This window comes from Paramisgurnus dabryanus, chromosome 18, assembly GCF_030506205.2.
Source record: "Paramisgurnus dabryanus chromosome 18, PD_genome_1.1, whole genome shotgun sequence".
Classification (NCBI taxonomy): domain Eukaryota; kingdom Metazoa; phylum Chordata; class Actinopteri; order Cypriniformes; family Cobitidae; genus Paramisgurnus; species Paramisgurnus dabryanus.
Window position 1 is genome coordinate 37236567 of NC_133354.1, and position 17699 is coordinate 37254265.

General features: G+C 41.7%; 1 long non-coding RNA gene, 26 other non-coding genes and 21 pseudogenes across 27 annotated transcripts; all 48 read right to left on the bottom strand.

Moving 5' to 3' along the window:
• Positions 1 to 65: 65 nt before the first annotated feature.
• Positions 66 to 184, bottom strand: LOC135753010 (5S ribosomal RNA). Its single transcript, XR_010533455.1, has one exon. It is a non-coding gene; the product is annotated as a 5S ribosomal RNA (ribosomal RNA).
• A 141-nt stretch (positions 185 to 325) lies between these two features.
• On the bottom strand, positions 326 to 444 carry LOC135753048 (5S ribosomal RNA; annotated as a pseudogene).
• Positions 445 to 585: 141 nt separating this feature from the next.
• LOC135753110 (5S ribosomal RNA) lies at positions 586 to 704 on the bottom strand (annotated as a pseudogene).
• A 124-nt stretch (positions 705 to 828) lies between these two features.
• Positions 829 to 947, bottom strand: LOC135752995 (5S ribosomal RNA). The gene has a single exon (XR_010533441.1). It is a non-coding gene; the product is annotated as a 5S ribosomal RNA (ribosomal RNA).
• A 124-nt stretch (positions 948 to 1071) lies between these two features.
• LOC135753140 (5S ribosomal RNA) lies at positions 1072 to 1190 on the bottom strand (annotated as a pseudogene).
• Positions 1191 to 1305: 115 nt separating this feature from the next.
• On the bottom strand, positions 1306 to 1424 carry LOC135753088 (5S ribosomal RNA; annotated as a pseudogene).
• A 125-nt stretch (positions 1425 to 1549) lies between these two features.
• On the bottom strand, positions 1550 to 1668 carry LOC135753239 (5S ribosomal RNA). Its single transcript, XR_010533544.1, has one exon. It is a non-coding gene; the product is annotated as a 5S ribosomal RNA (ribosomal RNA).
• A 121-nt stretch (positions 1669 to 1789) lies between these two features.
• LOC135753021 (5S ribosomal RNA) lies at positions 1790 to 1908 on the bottom strand (annotated as a pseudogene).
• A 125-nt stretch (positions 1909 to 2033) lies between these two features.
• LOC135753224 (5S ribosomal RNA) lies at positions 2034 to 2152 on the bottom strand. Its single transcript, XR_010533530.1, has one exon. It is a non-coding gene; the product is annotated as a 5S ribosomal RNA (ribosomal RNA).
• Positions 2153 to 2274: 122 nt separating this feature from the next.
• Positions 2275 to 2393, bottom strand: LOC135752987 (5S ribosomal RNA). The gene has a single exon (XR_012335425.1). It is a non-coding gene; the product is annotated as a 5S ribosomal RNA (ribosomal RNA).
• Positions 2394 to 2518: 125 nt separating this feature from the next.
• Positions 2519 to 2637, bottom strand: LOC135760072 (5S ribosomal RNA; annotated as a pseudogene).
• A 141-nt stretch (positions 2638 to 2778) lies between these two features.
• Positions 2779 to 2897, bottom strand: LOC135760067 (5S ribosomal RNA; annotated as a pseudogene).
• Positions 2898 to 3021: 124 nt separating this feature from the next.
• On the bottom strand, positions 3022 to 3140 carry LOC135760079 (5S ribosomal RNA). Its single transcript, XR_010537304.2, has one exon. It is a non-coding gene; the product is annotated as a 5S ribosomal RNA (ribosomal RNA).
• A 124-nt stretch (positions 3141 to 3264) lies between these two features.
• On the bottom strand, positions 3265 to 3383 carry LOC135760049 (5S ribosomal RNA). The gene has a single exon (XR_012335426.1). It is a non-coding gene; the product is annotated as a 5S ribosomal RNA (ribosomal RNA).
• Positions 3384 to 3505: 122 nt separating this feature from the next.
• On the bottom strand, positions 3506 to 3624 carry LOC135760087 (5S ribosomal RNA). The gene has a single exon (XR_010537312.2). It is a non-coding gene; the product is annotated as a 5S ribosomal RNA (ribosomal RNA).
• A 121-nt stretch (positions 3625 to 3745) lies between these two features.
• Positions 3746 to 3854, bottom strand: LOC135760013 (5S ribosomal RNA; annotated as a pseudogene).
• A 121-nt stretch (positions 3855 to 3975) lies between these two features.
• LOC135760074 (5S ribosomal RNA) lies at positions 3976 to 4094 on the bottom strand (annotated as a pseudogene).
• Positions 4095 to 4215: 121 nt separating this feature from the next.
• On the bottom strand, positions 4216 to 4334 carry LOC135760058 (5S ribosomal RNA). The gene has a single exon (XR_010537284.2). It is a non-coding gene; the product is annotated as a 5S ribosomal RNA (ribosomal RNA).
• A 124-nt stretch (positions 4335 to 4458) lies between these two features.
• On the bottom strand, positions 4459 to 4577 carry LOC135760052 (5S ribosomal RNA; annotated as a pseudogene).
• A 125-nt stretch (positions 4578 to 4702) lies between these two features.
• On the bottom strand, positions 4703 to 4821 carry LOC135752959 (5S ribosomal RNA). Its single transcript, XR_010533407.1, has one exon. It is a non-coding gene; the product is annotated as a 5S ribosomal RNA (ribosomal RNA).
• A 125-nt stretch (positions 4822 to 4946) lies between these two features.
• On the bottom strand, positions 4947 to 5065 carry LOC135753209 (5S ribosomal RNA). Its single transcript, XR_010533517.1, has one exon. It is a non-coding gene; the product is annotated as a 5S ribosomal RNA (ribosomal RNA).
• Positions 5066 to 5190: 125 nt separating this feature from the next.
• LOC135753241 (5S ribosomal RNA) lies at positions 5191 to 5309 on the bottom strand. Its single transcript, XR_010533546.1, has one exon. It is a non-coding gene; the product is annotated as a 5S ribosomal RNA (ribosomal RNA).
• A 121-nt stretch (positions 5310 to 5430) lies between these two features.
• LOC135753109 (5S ribosomal RNA) lies at positions 5431 to 5549 on the bottom strand (annotated as a pseudogene).
• A 121-nt stretch (positions 5550 to 5670) lies between these two features.
• On the bottom strand, positions 5671 to 5789 carry LOC135753145 (5S ribosomal RNA; annotated as a pseudogene).
• Positions 5790 to 5910: 121 nt separating this feature from the next.
• LOC135753240 (5S ribosomal RNA) lies at positions 5911 to 6029 on the bottom strand. Its single transcript, XR_010533545.1, has one exon. It is a non-coding gene; the product is annotated as a 5S ribosomal RNA (ribosomal RNA).
• A 121-nt stretch (positions 6030 to 6150) lies between these two features.
• LOC135753022 (5S ribosomal RNA) lies at positions 6151 to 6269 on the bottom strand (annotated as a pseudogene).
• A 125-nt stretch (positions 6270 to 6394) lies between these two features.
• LOC135753117 (5S ribosomal RNA) lies at positions 6395 to 6513 on the bottom strand (annotated as a pseudogene).
• A 125-nt stretch (positions 6514 to 6638) lies between these two features.
• LOC135753230 (5S ribosomal RNA) lies at positions 6639 to 6757 on the bottom strand. The gene has a single exon (XR_010533536.1). It is a non-coding gene; the product is annotated as a 5S ribosomal RNA (ribosomal RNA).
• Positions 6758 to 6879: 122 nt separating this feature from the next.
• LOC135752968 (5S ribosomal RNA) lies at positions 6880 to 6998 on the bottom strand. Its single transcript, XR_010533415.1, has one exon. It is a non-coding gene; the product is annotated as a 5S ribosomal RNA (ribosomal RNA).
• Positions 6999 to 7124: 126 nt separating this feature from the next.
• LOC135752964 (5S ribosomal RNA) lies at positions 7125 to 7243 on the bottom strand. Its single transcript, XR_010533411.1, has one exon. It is a non-coding gene; the product is annotated as a 5S ribosomal RNA (ribosomal RNA).
• Positions 7244 to 7365: 122 nt separating this feature from the next.
• Positions 7366 to 7484, bottom strand: LOC135753232 (5S ribosomal RNA). The gene has a single exon (XR_010533537.1). It is a non-coding gene; the product is annotated as a 5S ribosomal RNA (ribosomal RNA).
• Positions 7485 to 7609: 125 nt separating this feature from the next.
• LOC135753040 (5S ribosomal RNA) lies at positions 7610 to 7728 on the bottom strand (annotated as a pseudogene).
• A 141-nt stretch (positions 7729 to 7869) lies between these two features.
• Positions 7870 to 7988, bottom strand: LOC135753149 (5S ribosomal RNA; annotated as a pseudogene).
• A 124-nt stretch (positions 7989 to 8112) lies between these two features.
• Positions 8113 to 8231, bottom strand: LOC135752998 (5S ribosomal RNA). Its single transcript, XR_010533444.1, has one exon. It is a non-coding gene; the product is annotated as a 5S ribosomal RNA (ribosomal RNA).
• Positions 8232 to 8351: 120 nt separating this feature from the next.
• LOC135753089 (5S ribosomal RNA) lies at positions 8352 to 8470 on the bottom strand (annotated as a pseudogene).
• Positions 8471 to 8594: 124 nt separating this feature from the next.
• LOC135753163 (5S ribosomal RNA) lies at positions 8595 to 8713 on the bottom strand. The gene has a single exon (XR_010533472.1). It is a non-coding gene; the product is annotated as a 5S ribosomal RNA (ribosomal RNA).
• Positions 8714 to 8835: 122 nt separating this feature from the next.
• Positions 8836 to 8954, bottom strand: LOC135753168 (5S ribosomal RNA). Its single transcript, XR_010533477.1, has one exon. It is a non-coding gene; the product is annotated as a 5S ribosomal RNA (ribosomal RNA).
• A 121-nt stretch (positions 8955 to 9075) lies between these two features.
• LOC135752978 (5S ribosomal RNA) lies at positions 9076 to 9194 on the bottom strand. Its single transcript, XR_010533424.1, has one exon. It is a non-coding gene; the product is annotated as a 5S ribosomal RNA (ribosomal RNA).
• A 141-nt stretch (positions 9195 to 9335) lies between these two features.
• LOC135753154 (5S ribosomal RNA) lies at positions 9336 to 9454 on the bottom strand (annotated as a pseudogene).
• Positions 9455 to 9575: 121 nt separating this feature from the next.
• LOC135753127 (5S ribosomal RNA) lies at positions 9576 to 9694 on the bottom strand (annotated as a pseudogene).
• A 121-nt stretch (positions 9695 to 9815) lies between these two features.
• LOC135752958 (5S ribosomal RNA) lies at positions 9816 to 9934 on the bottom strand. The gene has a single exon (XR_010533406.1). It is a non-coding gene; the product is annotated as a 5S ribosomal RNA (ribosomal RNA).
• Positions 9935 to 10059: 125 nt separating this feature from the next.
• LOC135753031 (5S ribosomal RNA) lies at positions 10060 to 10178 on the bottom strand. The gene has a single exon (XR_010533457.1). It is a non-coding gene; the product is annotated as a 5S ribosomal RNA (ribosomal RNA).
• A 121-nt stretch (positions 10179 to 10299) lies between these two features.
• Positions 10300 to 10418, bottom strand: LOC135753146 (5S ribosomal RNA; annotated as a pseudogene).
• A 125-nt stretch (positions 10419 to 10543) lies between these two features.
• On the bottom strand, positions 10544 to 10662 carry LOC135752999 (5S ribosomal RNA). Its single transcript, XR_010533445.1, has one exon. It is a non-coding gene; the product is annotated as a 5S ribosomal RNA (ribosomal RNA).
• A 124-nt stretch (positions 10663 to 10786) lies between these two features.
• LOC135753236 (5S ribosomal RNA) lies at positions 10787 to 10905 on the bottom strand. Its single transcript, XR_010533541.1, has one exon. It is a non-coding gene; the product is annotated as a 5S ribosomal RNA (ribosomal RNA).
• A 122-nt stretch (positions 10906 to 11027) lies between these two features.
• On the bottom strand, positions 11028 to 11146 carry LOC135753067 (5S ribosomal RNA; annotated as a pseudogene).
• A 125-nt stretch (positions 11147 to 11271) lies between these two features.
• LOC135752971 (5S ribosomal RNA) lies at positions 11272 to 11390 on the bottom strand. Its single transcript, XR_010533418.1, has one exon. It is a non-coding gene; the product is annotated as a 5S ribosomal RNA (ribosomal RNA).
• Positions 11391 to 17058: 5668 nt separating this feature from the next.
• On the bottom strand, positions 17059 to 17656 carry LOC141281024 (uncharacterized). Its single transcript, XR_012335396.1, has 3 exons — positions 17523 to 17656; positions 17392 to 17430; positions 17059 to 17293 (listed from the first exon to the last, which is right to left on the bottom strand). It is a non-coding gene; the product is annotated as an uncharacterized lncRNA (long non-coding RNA).
• Positions 17657 to 17699: the final 43 nt, after the last annotated feature.

Below are 17699 nucleotides of genomic sequence, written 5' to 3' on the forward strand. Positions count from 1 at the left end.
AAATGCTTACAAAAAGGACGTAATTATGGGAAAAAATGACATAAATAAATAATTAGTTAATTAAATGCTTACAGCACCTGGAATTCCCAGGCGGTCTCCCATCCAAGTACTAAACAGGCCCAACCATGCTTGGCTTCCGAGATCAGACGAGAGCGGGCGTGCTCAGGGTGGTGTGGCTGTAAGCGAGTGCTGACTCGATTCGAGAGACACTTCAAAACTAATGTGGCAACGCCATGCCATGGGAGAACGCTTACAGAAAGGACGCATTCATGGGAAAAAATGACATAAATAAATATTTAATTAAATAAATATTTAATTAATTAAATGCTTACAGAACCTGGTATTCCCAGGCGATCTCCCATCCAAGTACTAACCAGGCCCGACCCTGCTTGGCTTCCGAGATCAGACGAGAGCGGGCGTGCTCAGGGTGGTGTGGCCGTAAGCGAGTGCTGACTCGATTCGAGAGACACTTCAAGACTAATGTGGCAACGCAATGACATCGGTAAATGCTTACAAAAAGGACGTAATTATGGAAAAAAATGACATAAATAAATATTTAATTAAATAAATATTTAATTAATTAAATGCTTACAGAACCTGGTATTCCCAGGCGATCTCCCATCCAAGTACTAAACAGGCCCGACCCTGCTTGGCTTCCGAGATCAGACGAGAGCGGGCGTGCTCAGGGTAGTGTGGCCGTAAGCGAGTGCTGACTCGATTCGAGAGACACTTCAAGACTAATGTGGCAACGCAATGACATTGGTAAATGCTTACAAAAAGGACGTAATTATGGGAAAAATGACATAAATAAATAAATTATTAATTAAATGCTTACAGCACCTGGTATTCCCAGGCGGTCTCCCATCCAAGTACTAACCAGGCCCGACCCTGCTTGGCTTCCGAGATCAGACGAGAGCGGGCGTGCTCAGGGTGGTGTGGCCTTAAGCGAGTGCTGACTCGATTTGAGAGACACTTCAAGACTAATGTGGCAACGCAATGACATCGGTAAATGCTTACAAAAAGGACGTAATTATGGGAAAAATGACATAAATAAATAATTAATTAATTAAATGCTTACAGCACCTGGTATTCCTAGGAGGTCTCCCATCCAAGTACGAACCAGGCCCGACTTTGCTTGGCTTCCGAGATCAGACGAGAGCGGGCGTGCTTAGGGTGGTGTGGCCGTAAGCAAATGCTGACTCGATTCGAGAGACACTTCAAGACTAATGTGGCAACGCCATGCCATCAGCCTATGCTTACAGAAAGGATGCATTTACAAAAAAATTACATAAATAAATAATTAATAGCTTACAGCACCTGATATTCCCAGGCGGTCTCCCATCCAAGAACTAACCAGGCCCGACCCTGCTTGGCTTCCGAGATCAGACGAGAGCGGGCATGCTCAGGGTGGTGTGGCCGTAATCGAGTGCTGACTGGATTCTAGAGACACTTCAAGACTAATGTGGCAACGCAATGACATCGGTAAATGTTTATAAAAATGACGCATTCATGGGAAAAAATGACATAAATAAATAATTAATTAATTAAATGCTTACAGCACCTGGTATTCCCAGGCGGTCTCCCATCCAAGTACTAACCAGGCCCGACCCTGCTTGGCTTCCGAGATCAGACGAGAGCGGGCGTGCTCAGGGTGGTGTGGCCGTAATCGAGTGCTGACTTGATTCGATAGACACTTCAAGACTTATGTGGCAATGCCATGACATCAGTGAACGCTTACAGAAAGAACGCATTCATGGGAAAAAATGACATAAATACATAATTAATTAAACTCTTACAGCACCTGGTATTCCCAGGCGGTCTCCCATCCAAGTACTAACCAGGCCCGACCCTGCTTGGCTTCCGAGATCAGACGAGAGCGGGCATGCTCAGGGTGGTGTGGCCGTAAGCGAGTGCTGACTCGATTCGAGAGACACTTCAAGACTAATGTGGCAACGCAATGACATCGGTAAATGCTTACAAAAAAGACGTAATTATGGGAAAAAATGACATAAATAAATAATTAATTAATTAAATGCTTACAGCACCTGGTATTCCCAGGCGGTCTCCCATCCAAGTACTAACCAGGCCCGACCCTGCTTGGCTTCCGAGATCAGACGAGAGCGGGCGCGCTCAGGGTGGTGTTGCCGTAAGCGAGTGCTAACTCGATTCGATAGACACTTCAAGACTTATGTGGCAACGCCATGCCATCAGCCTATGCTTACAGAAAGGATGCATTTACAAAAAATTACATAAATAAATAATTAATTAATTAAAAGCTTACAGCACCTGGTATTCCCAGGCGGTCTCCCATCCAAGTACTAACCAGGCCCAACCATGCTTGGCTTCCGAGATCAGACGAGAGCGGGCGTGCTCAGGGTGGTGCGGCCGTAAGCGAGTGCTGACTCGATTCGAGAGACACTTCAAGACTAATGTGGCAACGCAATGACATCGGTAAATGCTTACAAAAAGAACGTAATTATGGGAAAAAATGACATAAATTAATAAATTATTTATTAAATGTTTACAGCACCTGGTACTCCCAGGCGGTCTCCCATCCAAGTACTAACCAGGCCCGACCCTGCTTGGCTTCCGAGATCAGACGAGAGCGGGCGTGCTCAGGATGGTGTGGCCGTAACCGACTGCTAACTCGATTCGAGAGACACTTCAAAACTAATGTGGCAACGCAATGACATCGGTAAATGCTTACAAAAAGGACGTAATTATGGAAAAAAATGACATAAATAAATATTTAATTAAATAAATATTTAATTAATTAAATGCTTACAGAACCTGGTATTCCCAGGCGATCTCCCATCCAAGTACTAAACAGGCCCGACGCTGCTTGGCTTCCGAGATCAGACGAGAGCGGGCGTGCTCAGGGTAGTGTGGCCGTAAGCGAGTGCTGACTCGATTCGAGAGACACTTCAAGACTAATGTGGCAACGCAATGACATTGGTAAATGCTTACAAAAAGGACGTAATTATGGGAAAAATGACATAAATAAATAAATTATTAATTAAATGCTTACAGCACCTGGTATTCCCAGGCGGTCTCCCATCCAAGTACTAACCAGGCCCGACCCTGCTTGGCTTCCGAGATCAGACGAGAGCGGGCGTGCTCAGGGTGGTGTGGCCTTAAGCGAGTGCTGACTCGATTTGAGAGACACTTCAAGACTAATGTGGCAACGCAATGACATCGGTAAATGCTTACAAAAAGGACGTAATTATGGGAAAAATGACATAAATAAATAATTAATTCATTAAATGCTCACAGCACCTGGTATTCCCAGGAGGTCTCCCATCCAAGTACGAACCAGGCCCGACCCTGCTTGGCTTCCGAGATCAGACGAGAGCGGGCGTGCTCAGGGTGGTGTGACCGTAAGCAAATGCTGACTCGATTCGAGAGACACTTCAAGACTAATGTGGCAACGCCATGCCATCAGCCTATGCTTACAGAAAAGATGCATTTACAAAAAATTACATAAATAAATAAATAATTAATTAAAAGCTTACAGCACCTGGTATTGCCAGGCGGTCTCCCATCCAAGTACTAACCAGGCCCGACCCTGCTTGGCTTCCGAGATCAGACGAGAGCGGGCGTGCTCAGGGTGGTGTGGCCGTAAGCGAGTGCTGATTCGATTCGATAGACACTTCAAGACTTATGTGGCAATGCCATGACATCAGTGAACGCTTACAGAAAGAACGCATTCATGGGAAAAAATGACATAAATAAATAATTAATTAAATGCTTACAGAACCTGGTATTCCCAGGCGGTCTCCCATCCAAGTACTAACCAGGCCCGACCCTGCTTGGTTTCCGAGATCAGGCGTGCTCAGGGTGGTGTGGCCGTAAGCGAGTGCTGACTCGATTCGAGAGACACTTCAAAACTAATGTGGCAACGCCATGCCATGGGAGAACGCTTACAGAAAGGACGTAATTATGGGAAAAAATGACATAAATAAATAATTAATTAATTGCTTACAGCACCTGGTATTCCTAGGAGGTCTCCCATCCAAGTACGAACCAGGCCCGACCCTGCTTGGCTTCCGAGATCAGACGAGAGCAGGCGTGCTCAGGGTGGTGTGGCCGTAAGCGAGTGCGGACTCGATTCGACAGACACTTCAAGACTTATGTGTCAACGCCATGACATCAGTGAACGCTTACAGAAAGAACGCATTCATGGGAAAAAATGACATAAATAATTAATTAATTAAATGCTTACAGCACCTGGTATTCCCAGGCGGTCTCCCATCCAAGTACTAACCAGGCCCGACCCTGCTTGGCTTCCGAGATCAGACGAGAGCGGGCGTGTTCAGGGTGGTGTGGCCGTAAGCGAGTGCCGACTCGATTCGAGAGACACTTCAAGACTAATGTGGCAATGCCATGACATAGGTAAATGCTTACAGAAAGGACGCATTCATGGGAAATATGACATAAATAAATATTTAATTAATTGAATGCTTACAGCACCTGGTATTCCCAGGCGGTCTCCCATCCAAGTACTAAACAGGCCCGACCCTGCTTGGCTTCCGAGATCAGACGAGAGCGGGCGTGCTAAGGGTGGTGTGGCTGTAAACGAGTGCAAACTCGATTCGAGAGACACTTCAAAACTAATGTGGCAACGCCATGCCATGGGAGAACGCTTACAGAAAGGACGCATTCATGGGTAAAAATGACATAAATAAATATTTAATTAATTAAATGCTTACAGCACCTGGTATTCCCAGGCGGTCTCCCATCCAAGTACTAACCAGGCCCGACCCTGCTTGGCTTCCAAGATCAGACGAGAGCGGGCGTGCTCAGGGTGGTGTGGCCGTAAGCGAGTGCTGACTCGATTCGAGAGACACTTCAAAACTAATGTGGCAATGCCATGCCATGGGAGAACGCTTACAGAAAGGACGCATTCATGGGAAAAAATGACATAAATAAATAATTAATTATTTAAACGCTTACAGCACCTGGTATTCCCAGGCGGTCTTCCATCCAAGTACTAACCAGGCCCGACCCTGCTTGGCTTCCGAGATCAGACGAGAGCGGGCGTGTTCAGGGTGGTGTGGCCGTAAGCGAGTGCCGACTCGATTCGAGAGACACTTCAAGACTAATGTGGCAACGCCATGACATCGGTAAATGCTTACAGAAAGAACGCATTCATGGGAAAATATGACATAAATAAATATTTAATTAATTAAATGCTTACAGCACCTGGTATTCCCAGGCGGTCTCCCATCCAAGTACTAACCAGGCCCAACCCTGCTTGGCTTCCGAGATCAGACGAGAGCGGGCGTTCTCAGGGTGGTGTGGCCGTAAACGAGTGCGGACTCGATTCGAGAGACACTTCAAAACTAATGTGGCAACGCCATGCCATGGGAGAACGCTTACAGAAAGGACGCATTCATGGGTAAAAATGACATAAATAAATATTTAATTAATTACTTACAGCACCTGGTATTCAGAGGCGGTCTCCCATCCAAGTACTAAACAGGTCCGACCCTGCTTGGCTTCCGAGATCAGACGAGAGCGGGCGTGCTCAGGGTGGTGTGGCCGTAAGCGAGTGCTGACACGCTTCGATAGACACTTCAAGACTTATGTGGCAACGCCATGACATCAGTGAACGCTTACAGAAAGAACGCAATCATGGGAAAAAATGACATAAATAATTAATTAATTAAATGCTTACAGAACCTGGTATTCCCAGGCGGTCTCCCATCCAAGTTCTAACCAGGCACGACCCTGCTTGGCTTCCGAGATCAGACGAGAGCGGGCGTGCTCAGGGTGGTGTGGCCGTAAGCAAGTGCTGACTCGATTCGAGAGACACTTCAAAACTAATGTGGAAACGCCATGCCATGGCAGAACGCTTAAAGAAAGGACGCATTCATGGGAAAAAATGACATAAATAATTAATTAATTAAATGCTTACAGCACCTGGTATTCCCAGGCGGTCTCCCATCCAAGTACTAACCAGGCCCGACCCTGCTTGGCTTCCGAGATCAGACGAGAGCGGGCGTGCTCAGGGTGGTGTGGCCGTAATCGAGTGCTGACTTGATTCGATAGACACTTCAAGACTTATGTGGCAATGCCATGACATCAGTGAACGCTTACAGAAAGAACGCATTCATGGGAAAAAATGACATAAATACATAATTAATTAAACTCTTACAGCACCTGGTATTCCCAGGCGGTCTCCCATCCAAGTACTAACCAGGCCCGACCCTGCTTGGCTTCCGAGATCAGACGAGAGCGGGCATGCTCAGGGTGGTGTGGCCGTAAGCGAGTGCTGACTCGATTCGAGAGACACTTCAAGACTAATGTGGCAACGCAATGACATCGGTAAATGCTTACAAAAAAGACGTAATTATGGGAAAAAATGACATAAATAAATAATTAATTAATTAAATGCTTACAGCACCTGGTATTCCCAGGCGGTCTCCCATCCAAGTACTAACCAGGCCCAACCATGCTTGGCTTCCGAGATCAGACGAGAGCAGCCGTGCTCAGGGTGGTGTGGCCGTAACCGAGTGCTGACTCGATTCGAGAGACACTTCAAGACTAATGTGGCAACGCAATGACATCGGTAAATGCTTACAAAAAGGACGTAATTATGGGAAAAAATGACATAAATAAATAAATTATTAATTAAATGCTTACAGCACCTGGTATTCCCAGGCGGTCTCCCATCCAAGTACTAACCAGGCCCGACCCTGCTTGGCTTCCGAGATCAGACGAGAGCGGGCATGCTCAGGGTGGTGTGGCCGTAAGCGAGTGCTGACTCGATTTGATAGACACTTCAATACTTATGTGGCAACGCCATGACATCAGTGAACGCTTACAGAAAGAACACATTCATGGGAAAAAAATGACATAAATAATTATTTAATTAAATGCTTACAACACCTGGTATTCCCAGGCGGTCTCCCATCCAAGTACTAACCAGGCCCGACCCTGCTTGGCTTCCGAGATCAGACGAGAGCGGGCGTGCTAAGGGTGGTGTGGCCGTAAGCGAGTGCGGACTCGATTCGAGAGACACTTCAAAACTAATGTGGCAACGCCATACCATGGGAGAAACGCTTACAGAAAGGACGCATTCATGGGAAAAAATGACATAAATAAATATTTAATTAATTAAATGCTTACAACACCTGGTATTCCCAGGCGGTCTCCCATCCAAGTACTAACCAGGCCCGACCCTGCTTGGCTTCCGAGATCAGACGAGAGCGGGCGCGCTCAGGGTGGTGTTGCCGTAAGCGAGTGCTAACTCGATTCGATAGACACTTCAAGACTTATGTGGCAACGCCATGCCATCAGCCTATGCTTACAGAAAGGATGCATTTACAAAAAATTACATAAATAAATAATTAATTAATTAAAAGCTTACAGCACCTGGTATTCCCAGGCGGTCTCCCATCCAAGTACTAACCAGGCCCAACCATGCTTGGCTTCCGAGATCAGACGAGAGCGGGCGTGCTCAGGGTGGTGTGGCCGTAAGCGAGTGCTGACTCGATTCGAGAGACACTTCAAGACTAATGTGGCAACGCAATGACATCGGTAAATGCTTACAAAAAGAACGTAATTATGGGAAAAAATGACATAAATTAATAAATTATTTATTAAATGTTTACAGCACCTGGTACTCCCAGGCGGTCTCCCATCCAAGTACTAACCAGGCCCGACCCTGCTTGGCTTCCGAGATCAGACGAGAGCGGGCGTGCTCAGGATGGTGTGGCCGTAACCGACTGTTAACTCGATTCGAGAGACACTTCAAAACTAATGTGGCAACGCAATGACATCGGTAAATGCTTACAAAAAGGACGTAATTATGGAAAAAAATGACATAAATAAATATTTAATTAAATAAATATTTAATTAATTAAATGCTTACAGAACCTGGTATTCCCAGGCGATCTCCCATCCAAGTACTAAACAGGCCCGACGCTGCTTGGCTTCCGAGATCAGACGAGAGCGGGCGTGCTCAGGGTAGTGTGGCCGTAAGCGAGTGCTGACTCGATTCGAGAGACACTTCAAGACTAATGTGGCAACGCAATGACATTGGTAAATGCTTACAAAAAGGACGTAATTATGGGAAAAATGACATAAATAAATAAATTATTAATTAAATGCTTACAGCACCTGGTATTCCCAGGCGGTCTCCCATCCAAGTACTAACCAGGCCCGACCCTGCTTGGCTTCCGAGATCAGACGAGAGCGGGCGTGCTCAGGGTGGTGTGGCCTTAAGCGAGTGCTGACTCGATTTGAGAGACACTTCAAGACTAATGTGGCAACGCAATGACATCGGTAAATGCTTACAAAAAGGACGTAATTATGGGAAAAATGACATAAATAAATAATTAATTAAATGCTTACAGCACCTGGTATTCCCAGGCGGTCTCCCATCCAAGTACTAACCAGGCCCGACCCTGCTTGGATTCCGAGATCAGACGAGAGCGGGCGTGCTCAGGGTGGTGTGGCCTTAAGCGAGTGCTGACTCGATTCGAGAGACACTTCAAGACTAATGTGGCAACGCAATGACATTGGTAAATGCTTACAAAAAGGACGTAATTATGGGAAAAATGACATAAATAAATAAATTATTAATTAAATGCTTACAGCACCTGGTATTCCCAGGCGGTCTCCCATCCAAGTACTAACCAGGCCCGACCCTGCTTGGCTTCCGAGATCAGACGAGAGCGGGCGTGCTCAGGGTGGTGTGACCGTAAGCAAATGCTGACTCGATTCGAGAGACACTTCAAGACTAATGTGGCAACGCCATGCCATCAGCCTATGCTTACAGAAAAGATGCATTTACAAAAAATTACATAAATAAATAAATAATTAATTAAAAGCTTACAGCACCTGGTATTCCCAGGCGGTCTCCCATCCAAGTACTAACCAGGCCCGACCCTGCTTGGCTTCCGAGATCAGACGAGAGCGGGCGTGCTCAGGGTGGTGTGGCCGTAAGCGAGTGCTGATTCGATTCGATAGACACTTCAAGACTTATGTGGCAATGCCATGACATCAGTGAACGCTTACAGAAAGAACGCATTCATGGGAAAAAATGACATAAATAAATAATTAATTAAATGCTTACAGAACCTGGTATTCCCAGGCGGTCTCCCATCCAAGTACTAACCAGGCCCGACCCTGCTTGGCTTCCGAGATCAGACGAGAGCGGGCGTGCTCAGGGTGGTGTGGCCGTAAGCGAGTGCTGACTCGATTCGAGAGACACTTCAAAACTAATGTGGCAACGCCATGCCATGGGAGAACGCTTACAGAAAGGACGCATTCATGGGAAAAAATGACATAAATAAATATTTAATTAAATAAATATTTCATTAATTAAATGCTTACAGAACCCGGTATTCCCAGGCAATCTCCCATCCAAGTACTAACCAGGCCCGATCCTGCTTGGCTTCCGAGATCAGACGAGAGCGGGCGTGCTCAGGGTGGTGTGGCCTTAAGCGAGTGCTGACTCGATTCGAGAGACACTTCAAGACTAATGTGGCAACGCAATGACATCGGTAAATGCTTACAAAAAGGACGTAATTATGGGAAAAAATGACATAAATAAATAATTAATTAATTGCTTACAGCACCTGGTATTCCTAGGAGGTCTCCCATCCAAGTTCGAACCAGGCCCGACCCTGCTTGGCTTCCGAGATCAGACGAGAGCAGGCGTGCTCAGGGTGGTGTGGCCGTAAGCGAGTGCGGACTCGATTCGACAGACACTTCAAGACTTATGTGGCAACGCCATGACATCAGTGAACGCTTACAGAAAGAACGCATTCATGGGAAAAAATGACATAAATAATTAATTAATTAAATGCTTACAGCACCTGGTATTCCCAGGCGGTCTCCCATCCAAGTACTAACCAGGCCCGACCCTGCTTGGCTTCCGAGATCAGACGAGAGCGGGCGTGCTCAGGGTGGTGTGGCAGTAAGCGAGTGCCGACTCGATTCGAGAGACACTTCAAGACTAATGTGGCAACGCCATGACATCGGTAAATGCTTACAAAAAGGACGCATTCATGGGAAAAAATGACATAAATAAATAATTAATTAATTAAATGCTTACAGCACCTGGTATTCCCAGGCGGTCTCCCATCCAAGTACTAACCAGGCCCGACCCTGCTTGGCTTCCGAGATCAGACGAGAGCGGGCGTGCTCAGGGTGGTGTGGCCGTAAGCGAGTGCTGACACGCTTCGATAGACACTTCAAGACTTATGTGGCAACGCCATGACATCAGTGAACGCTTACAGAAAGAACGCAATCATGGGAAAAAATGACATAAAGAATTAATTAATTAAATGCTTACAGAACCTGGTATTCCCAGGCGGTCTCCCATCCAAGTTCTAACCAGGCACGACCCTGCTTGGCTTCCGAGATCAGACGAGAGCGGGCGTGCTCAGGGTGGTGTGGCCGTAAGCGAGTGCTGACTCGATTCGAGAGACACTTCAAAACTAATGTGGCAACGCCATGACATCGGTAAATGCTTACAAAAAGGACGCATTCATGGGAAAAAATGACATAAATAAATAATTAATTAATTAAATGCTTACAGCACCTGGTATTCCCAGGCGGTCTCCCATCCAAGTACTAACCAGGCCCGACCCTGCTTGGCTTCCGAGATCAGACGAGAGCGGGCGTGCTCAGGGTGGTGTGGCCTTAAGCGAGTGCTGACTCGATTCGAGAGACACTTCAAGACTAATGTGGCAACGCAATGACATCGGTAAATGATTACAAAAAGGACGTAAATATGGGAAAAATGACATAAATAAATAATTAAATAATTAAATGCTTACAGCACCTGGTATTCCCAGGCGGTCTCCCATACAAGTACTAACCAGGCCCGACCCTGCTTGGCTTCCGAGATCAGACGAGAGCGGGCGTGCTCAGGGTGGTGTGGCCGTAAGCAAATGCTGACTCGATTCGAGAGACACTTCAAGACTAATGTGGCAACGCCATGCCATCAGCCTATGCTTACAGAAAGGATGAATTTACAAAAAATTACATAAATAAATAATTAATTAATTAAAAGCTTACAGCACCTGGCATTCCCAGGCGGTCTCCCATCCAAGAACTAACCAGGCCCGACCCTGCTTGGCTTCCGAGATCAGACGAGAGCGGGCGTGCTCAGGGTGGTGTGGCCGTAATCGAGTGCTGACTTGATTCGAGAGACACTTCAAGACTAATGTGGCAACGCAATGACATCGGTAAATGTTTATAAAAATGACGCATTCATGGGAAAAAATGACATAAATAAATAATTAATTAATTAAATGCTTACAGCACCTGGTATTCCCAGGCGGTCTCCCATCCAAGTACTAACCAGGCCCGACCCTGCTTGGCTTCTGAGATCAGACGAGAGCGGGCGTGCTCAGGGTGGTGTGGCCGTAAGCGAGTGCTGACTCGATTCGAGAGACACTTCAAGACTAATGTGGCAACGCAATGACATTGGTAAATGCTTACAGAAAGGACGCATTCATGGGAAAAAAATGACATAAATAATTAATTAATTAAATGCTTACAGAACCTGGTATTCCCAGGCGGTCTCCCATCCAAGTACTAACCAGGCCCGACCCTGCTTGGCTTCTGAGATCAGACGAGAGCGGGCGTGCTTTTTTTTTTATTAGAAAATTTTGCAAAATTTACATAAATCAATATACATAAATTCTTATAAATATCATGTCACAATTTACATATTAAGGGAAAAAACAATCATTCTTGAAAATCTAGTCTAAACCCGTCTTCAGTGTGTACAACAAAAGGATTTTGTAAAAAAATCTTCTGAAAGACAAAATAATTTTCTTCCATTTTAAAATATTCTTCAACATTTTTCATGTATTGTTCCAACCTTCTTTTGTACATTTTCCAGATATCTATTTGTATTCTTTTGTTTTTTACAATGTTTCTTCTTTCCCATATAACACTTCTTGCAACAGATAGAAACAAATTAACAACTTTCATCTTACTTCCATTAACACCAAATAAATTTTTTTTACACCATTCTGTATCCACTTCAATTTCTTTTTCTTTAATTTCCATCATTTGTTTCATTATTTCCTTCAATTTTCCCATAAAACTGTTTAATTTAGAACATTTTAAAAATAAATGTATAAGACTTTCATCTTCTTTTCCACATACTTTACATATTGCATTGTCACTGCTTCCTATTTGTGCCAATTTTGTTTCAGTAAAAATCACATTTTGTCTTATAAAATAATCCAAACATTCCAGTTTTGTATCTAAATATTTCCACTTCAAATTTTTCCATATGCCTTCTTCATCCATATCTACAAAAACATTTTTCCAAAAACGTTCTGCAATTGGTCTTTTGTATAGTTTAGTTCTAAAACATACATACAAAGTTTTAAGAACACATTCCATTAAATCTTTATCCTTTTCTTTTAAGACCACTTTTACTTTTCCATTCTCATTACAATTTTCTTCAATTTTCTCTATCCATTCTTTAGGTATTGCATCTTTGACTATCTCATATTGTCTTTCAAAAGCTTCTTTTTTCACATCTTCTCCAATATCATCCATAGCATCAATTATTACTTGACATGGTAAAAACCTCGTTTTTTTTCCTCGTTTCTTTTCCGTGCATTTGCTTTATTTATTTATTTTTGCTTGTTGCATTTAAATGCACGTTTGATTTGTTGCCACATTATTCTGTGTTAATGTATTTTTTAACATGTTTATAAACAAAAAGTGCGTTATTATAATTAATTATATGGCTGTGAATTCCCAGCAAACACAAAACGCTTTTATAACAATTTTCTATTACAATACATAATATCTTCCGCCACTTTGCTTACCAAGTAAATGTATCTCCATTTAAGAATTGTCAGATATTCACAAGAAAACAAGACAAAAACCAGTAAGTAAGATATTCATTTACTTTTTTCTTTCAAACATGAATTTACAGACGGCTGGAAATTTTAAATAAAATAACTAGACATACCTATTCGGGTCTGCTCCCGTTTGCTGTGATGACGGGGACTTAGTCCAAAGCACATTTTGAGGAATACTTACACATTTTACTTCTTATTTCTTTGGAATTAATTATTATTTATTTTCAATTACAAAGTATGCGATCTGATTTTTTTAATCGCGGTGTTTGTTTTATTCCTCGTTTCTTTTCCATGCATTTGCTTTATTAATTTATTTTCTGCTTGTTGCATTTAAATGCACATTTGATTTGTTGCCACATTATTCTGTGTTAATGTATTTTTTAACATGTTTATCAACAAAAAGTGCGTTATTATAATTAATTATATAGCTGTGAAATATATACAAGAATTCCCAGCAAACACAAAACGCTTTTATAACAATTTTCTATTACAATACATAATATCTTACGCCACTTTGCTTACCAAGTAAATGTATCTCCATTTAAGAATTGTCAGATATTCACAAGAAAACAAGACAAAAACAGTAAGTAAGATATTCATTTACTTTTTTCTTTCAAACATGAATTTACAGACGGCTGGAAATTTTAAATAAAATAACTAGACATACCTATTCGGGTCTGCTCCCGTTTGCTGTGATGACGGGGACTTAGTCCAAAGCACATTTTGAGGAATACTTACACATTTTACTTCTTATTTCTTTGGAATTAATTATTATTTATTTTCAATTACAAAGTATGCGATCTGATTTTTTTAATCGCGGTGTTTGTTTTATTCCTCGTTTCTTTTCCATGCATTTGCTTTATTTATTTATTTTCTGCTTGTTGCATTTAAATGCACATTTGATTTGTTGCCACATTATTCTGTGTTAATGTATTTTTTAACATGTTTATCAACAAAAAGTGCGTTATTATAATTAATTATATAGCTGTGAAATATATACAAGAATTCCCAGCAAAAACAAAACGTTTTTATAACAATTTTCTATTACAATACATAATATCTTAAGCCACTTTGCTTACCAAGTAAATGTATCTCCATTTAAGAATTGTCAGATATTCACTAGAAAACAAGACAAAAACAGTAAGTAAGATATTCATTTACTTTTTTCTTTCAAACATGAATTTACAGACGGCTGGAAATTTTTAATAAAATAACTAGACATACCTATTCGGGTCTGCTCCCGTTTGCTGTGATGACGGGGGACTTAGTCCAAAGCACATTTTGAGGAATACTTACACATTTTACTTCTTATTTCTTTGAAATTAATTATTATTTATTTTTAATTACAAAGTATGCGATCTGATTTTTTTTAATCGCGGTGTGTGTTTTATTCCTCGTTTCTTTAGCTCACACAACATTCTACCAAAAAACAGCAGATCATTTTCTACTAGATAACTCCATACACTATGGATTAAAAATGTCCCGACTGCGAACCTGATAAAACCCAGGTAAAAAGCAAATACAAATAAACCATTTTGATTTAGCAAAAGTTTACAAATAAATGCACTCCCTGCACACAACAAGCACGTCTAGTTACCATTCATTTTTTGCGTGATTTAAGTTTCGTCGCATACATTTTGGAAGGCACACGATAAAAACAAAATAAGGCTTTTAATGTATGCAGACTTCATTCTCCGTTGAGGGCTTATCAATCATAATAAACGCTGTTAACTCTTCTCATTGAATGGTCTAAATCCAATGCTGGTAAAGAAATCAAATGTGCATTTCAACGCAACAAGCAAGCCGTAAAGCAATGGATGCAGGCAAACAAACGAGGAATAGCACATACACCACGATTAGATCATCGGGTCTCATACTTTGGAATTAATAAGAAATAATTATTCAGTCTAAAGAAATAAGAAGTAAAATGTCTGAGTATTTCTCCAAATGTGCAGACTCATTACAATAAACGGGAGCAGACACGAATAGTTATGTATGTCTCGTTATTTTATTTAAAATTGACAGCTGTCTAACATATGATATATTTTGATAATACGAAATGCTAAAAAAATAATATAACACCAATCGACAATATATGTTATTGTTATTTTTACAAGTAAATTCATGTGTAGGAGAAAACAAAGCAGCTGTCAGTCCATACTATATTGAGTGGCCATCGTAGTGGTGCAACCTGAACGATGTTTTCCCTACTTCCGGTCAAAGGCGCCATTTTGTGAAATAGGCATATAGGTGACGCTGGAGCACGCGCGGCCATTGTCTCTGTTCAACAAAGCAAGTGTATATATACACATACGCATATTTTTCCTCAATCAATCACCGAATACAAGGTGCAATTCGATGCCAACTGGCCCTTCTCTCTGGTTTCATGTTTGTAAGGAAAATTAAGGGGGAAATTACGATAGCATTTCAGCCAAACATTCATTCGTGCCACGCTGCTTTTCTTTGAACGAAAAAAAAAACCCCTCTGCTCCCCCTACACAATTTCTTCTCCTGTTATTTTATGCTTAAAACAAGCAAATAAATCTGCCTACAGGGTAAGACAAAATTTGTGAACTTTTCCCATAAACACTTAATTCAAGAAAAATTGTCCCACCCCACTGGCCATTTTTTATCCACAATACACATTCGATGTCTGCACGCACCATTGTCTTTGTTCAACGCAAACAATTCTGTTGCGTTTTTCTTTGAACGAAGTGCTCCGCCTAGATAATTTGACCCATATTCACATGGGTTTGTTTCTCGTTTTTTTCTTTGAGAACAATCTATATAGCGCTTTCCACAATCGTTTTGGTGTTAGCTTTACGTAAAATAGAAACACAGAAAAGTACTGAGCGATGGAGAAACCACGAAGCGGAACTTATTATGGACCACGGATTGGCAAACAAACTGGCAACCACGCACAAAAGAAGCAAACTCTGGTTTTAAACTCACCTTATTTGTCCCCGGAAAACGCCAGAGTCGATGCACGGAGTGGACGTAGCAAGCCTCGCTTCCATAGCCGAAGGTCAAAAATCCATTTAAACGTGTAGTCCCCGGTGTCCACTCGATCTTACACAAAAAGCCGAGAAGCGATACCGCAATGGCATCCGGAGAAGGCGCTGGCTGTCGGGGTGGAGGTTAGCGGGTCAGAGGTCCGGCACTGAAGGTCTGCGTTCATTACTCACCGTGTGCATTTCACTCTATACTTGTAAAAAAAACCATACAAATACATACAGAAACAGTTATCACTCATACAAAAAGAAACACGAAGGTAAAGCTTCAGTTAATTTGCTCGCTGAATGCTTTTTGCATGCACATACAAAACTGAACAAAACTGATATACTGAACAACATAGGCCCCAAAATTGAGGAACACCAGTTGTTTAGTTAAACTGATTGAATAGCACTTTGCTTCCTATTTGTTAAATATGAAATGAGACAATAAATTACAAATTACATTTCAATGCCTGCAGCGTGTTCATGTCCACACCACAAATAAAACCGTGTGACCCTTTTTTTTTTTTTGGTTAAAAGTTTGAAAGTTTCGAACCTACGCAACACTCTAAAGACAAATGCTCCTAAATAGTAACAAATAAGGGTTCTTCAGCTTGTAACCATAGCAGAACCCGTTTTTTTGGTACTATATAGAACCTTTTTATACGGTTCTATAAAGAATCTTGCCTTGAAAAGTGCTCACCTCAGTGGTGCTATAAAGAACGATTAATTTATCAGCTGTCAGGAGTGACATTTTTGTTATTTATCCACTTTCTAATGTATAGCACTTGATAAGGATTAACAGTTTAAAAACAGAAATGCAAGACATCAGAAAATACATTTATTTTTTACTTTCATAACATGAGAGGTGTCATACAATAACAAATATGTGCTTTAAAATCACATTCCTAAGTTAAAAATATACATAAAAATAGATATATGGATCATTACACAAATCACTACTCAAAGGAAATATGTTAAATAACTGCTTCAATATTAATTAACAATAACATTTGGCCAAGGCAGTCCTTGTAAATAGACATATAAATAGACAAATAAAATCATGACATATATGCCATAGAGCCTGAGATAGAGAAAAATAATAAGGAATTCTGCTTTTACTACCATCTCAGAAATATTGCCAGAATTGGAGGTTTTGTCTCAAGACAGGACTTAGAGAAACTTGTTCATGCTTTCATCACCAGCAGGGCCGATTATTGCAATGGACAATGGATTAAAAAAGTACTGTTACTTGTTTAAAAACCACTTCATGGCTACGGGCCGAAATACATGACAGATATGCTAATCGAATATGAAACCGATTACTCGGATCAATAGGATCAGGTCATTTAGAAAAAACAAGGGTTCACTCAAAACAAGGTGCATCAGCATTTAGTTATTATCAGCTTTCAGAAGAGATCAGATGTGCTTCAACAGTAGACACTTTTAAATCTAGATTAAAAACACATCAGTTTAACTTTGCATTTACTGAATGATTTAAAACAGTACGAATAAAACAGTACAAAAGAATAAAACAGTATGAACCTTACCTGTTATAAAGGGAATGAAGCTTACGGTATGGTGCTTACCTGCAGAAATAAATAAAGTACAATAAGAACACACAGAACTTCAATTTTCAAAATTATTTTAACAATAAATGATGATTATTTAACTGGTTTACCTGTTTGCGATTACCACAGAATCCCGTCACCTGGCTGCGGTCTTCATTTGGTGAACGGTTCTCCACTCATAATTGACCTATACAAGAAATAGAGAAGAATAATAAGCAATTCTGCTTTTACATGTAGATGTGTGCCCCAAGAACACAGACACACCGGCCCCAAAAAGTTTAAACAGT